The 2,998-nt window shown below is 45.4% G+C and overlaps 1 pseudogene; it reads right to left on the bottom strand.

Annotated features, from left to right (window-relative positions):
- Positions 1-308: 308 nt before the first annotated feature.
- On the bottom strand, positions 309-1,942 carry LOC131757758 (cleavage and polyadenylation specificity factor subunit 6 pseudogene; annotated as a pseudogene).
- Positions 1,943-2,998: the final 1,056 nt, after the last annotated feature.

Here is a 2,998-nt window from a genome sequence, read left to right as displayed (position 1 = left end):
TTTTTTCCCAATTGCTTGCCCATTATAATGGCCAAATGTATATAACCAGTAATAAAGTTGCAAAATCTATAACTTTTTAAATCACACAGGTTTCCTTCATATAAAACAAGTAAGCAACATAAAAAATAAAAGTAGAGCTACTGGTTACCATTTATGCAGATTTGCTTTATTCAGATCTATTCCTGTTCATTTTATCCATGAATCCTTACAGGTTCAGTTCAATCACAAGAAGCAAACTGCTGTACAAGCATCATTTTTCCCCCATGAAGACTGTTTTGTCTTGGAAGGTGCTCGTCTTCCTTCATCTTCTAACGATGAAGATACTCGCGCTCTCGGTCATGCTCTCGGTCCCGGTCCCGGTGTCTCTCTCGTTCTCTGCCTCTCTCTGTAATAATCATCATGACGATCTCCACTGTGGGATTTATGATGCCGACTCTTTTCTCATGATCTACTATGATCCCTTTCTCTTCATCGCTCATGTCTTGATCCAGAACCGTAAGACTGGGATTCAGTTCCATGAAGGCAATCTTGCACAGAGCTAATAAGAACTTTGCATTGATCATCAGCAGATACTTTGTGTTGTTTAATTAAAGAAATTTCAGTTACCAATGTCTCAATAGCACCATAATCACCAGCACTGGCATCAGACACAGGTCTTGAAATAGCATTGCTTGAGATTGCCCTATTTCCATTCATGATTTCTTCAAACTCAGCTTCACTCAATGGTGTTCTTGCAGTATCCATTTCCCTTCCAGGAGGCCCACAGTCACCCCTATCATATGGTGGAGGCCGGCCATATGGATCTGTTGGTGGTGGCCCCCAGCTATGTGGTGTAGGCATGCCGCTGTTAGTTAGTAGAGGAAAGAAAGCTGAGTTCACATGTGGAGCTGGTGGTGGGGCACCTGGAGGTGGTCCAGGAAGATATGGAGGAGGAGCGAGTGTAAGGGGTGGCCCAAGAGGGCCAGGTGGGTGAGGTGGAAAGGGGCCTGGAAGTGGAGGTGGTACCTGTTGTGGAGGTGGTGGAACAGAAGGGGGGCCGTAGCCTGGAACTGGAGGTGGAGGAGCAGGAGGAAGCGGACTCAATGGAGACTGCCCAAAAGATTGTCCAGGAAAAGAACTGGTGGTGGAGGGCAATCTCCTCGATTAGGAGGCCCAGCTAAAGGAGGAGCAGAACCTGACCAGGAGGTGGAGGACCTGGTGGACCGGGTGGGCCTGGAGGACCCAAGGTAGGATGCGGTGGAGTCTGTCCAGCTGGAAAAGGTGGAGGTGGCCCTCCTGGTCCTGCTGGTTCAAGAAATCTGTCCCCAGTAGGAACAGCCCCTGGAAAACAGGCCTGTCCTCTACCACCTTGTGGAAATGCTGCATGTGAACTGCCTCCCAGAGGACCAGCTTTACCTTTCCCAGACATTTGTCCTGATTGTGTAGTTTTCCTGGACTGCATTTCAGATTGACTCAGGAACAGTTTATTGCATGGAGTTACAACAGGATTCTGACCATGAAGTTCTCCTTTAGGCAACAGATCCATTAACTTTTTTGAGGATGCTTTAGATCCAACACCAAGAAGGGCAAACCCCTTTGACTGGCCATTTGCCCGATTTTCAAAAAATTTTATCTCCAAAATATCAGTTACTCCCAAAGAATGAACTGCTTCAGTTAAGTCTTCATCTGTTGTCCACCATGTTAGATTTCCAATATACAATGCAATTCTATTTCCAGTGTAGTATAGACAACATTTGATGCTGCTCCTTTACCCACATCATCACCAATAGTTGGTGGGAGAGTATCCATGTCATCCCAACCTTCTGGGGCATCTCCATTATTTGCAGATGAAGAGATGACATCATCATACAAATCTGTCTGATCATGCCCACCATATTCAGCTTCCTGGTTGAACTCTTTGCCCACATCCACGTAAATGTGTGTGGTCCACACCATCTGCCATCTTCTCTTGGCCTCGGCCATCGCCACCCACTGCCTCCTGAAGGTCTGCCCGCCACGGTAGCAGCAGCGGATCTCTGTCTAAAATCTTAACATAAAGGATAAAACACAGAAGGCAAGGAAGCACTATGCCTATGTCCACAGTCTGTGGTGATATGGCTTCTTTGTGAATTTGTGCATGTCTTTCTTTTCTCCTATTCCATGAATGCTCCTACTGTCTCCATACTTCCTATTCTTCACTTCTTCTCTTACCTTTATTTATTTATTTTTTACTTTTAACAGCTTTATTGAGGGATAATTTATATACTGTACAATTCACTCACTGTAAATGGATAATTCAGTGACTTTTAGTAAATTTTTGCAATTGTGCAATCATCATCACGATCCAAGTTTGAAATACTTCTTTCACTTCAAAAAGTTCCCTTGTGTTAGGGCTTCCCTGGTGGCTCAGTGGTTGAGAGTCCGCCTGCCGATGCAGGGGACATGGGTTTGTGCCGCGGTCCGGTAGGATCCCACATGCCGCGGAGCAGCTGGGCCCGTGAGCCATGGCTGCTGAGCCTGCGCGTCCGGAGCCTGTGCTCCGTAACGGGAGAGGCCACAACGGTGAGAGGCCCGCGTACCACAAAAAAAAAAAAAAAAAAAAGTTCCCTTGTGTTCGTCTATAGTTGATTCCTGATCCTACTCCCAGCCTCAGGGAACCACTCATCTGCTTTCTGTCTCTACAGTTTTGCCTTTTCTAGAAATTTCCTGTGAACGCAATTAAACTATATGTTGTCTTTTGAGTATGGCTTCTTTCACTTGACATAATGCTTCTGAGATCCATCCACACATATGTATCAATTGTTCATTCCTTTATGTTGCCTAATAGTACTCCATTATATGAATGTAGCATATTGTCTTTGTCTGTTAGGGCTGCTCTAAAAAAATACCGCAGACCGGTGGCTTATAAACAACAGAAATTTATTTCTCACAGTTCTGGAAGCTGGGAAGTCCAAGATCAAGGTGCTGGCAGATTTGGTGTCTGGTGAGGCCCACTTCCTTGTTCATAGATGGCTGTCTT

The sequence above is a fragment of the Kogia breviceps genome, chromosome 5 (genome assembly GCF_026419965.1).
Source record: "Kogia breviceps isolate mKogBre1 chromosome 5, mKogBre1 haplotype 1, whole genome shotgun sequence".
Lineage (NCBI taxonomy): Eukaryota > Metazoa > Chordata > Mammalia > Artiodactyla > Physeteridae > Kogia > Kogia breviceps.
The sequence above is the reverse complement of the archived record's forward strand: the minus strand, read 5'-3'. Positions and strand labels throughout refer to the sequence as shown.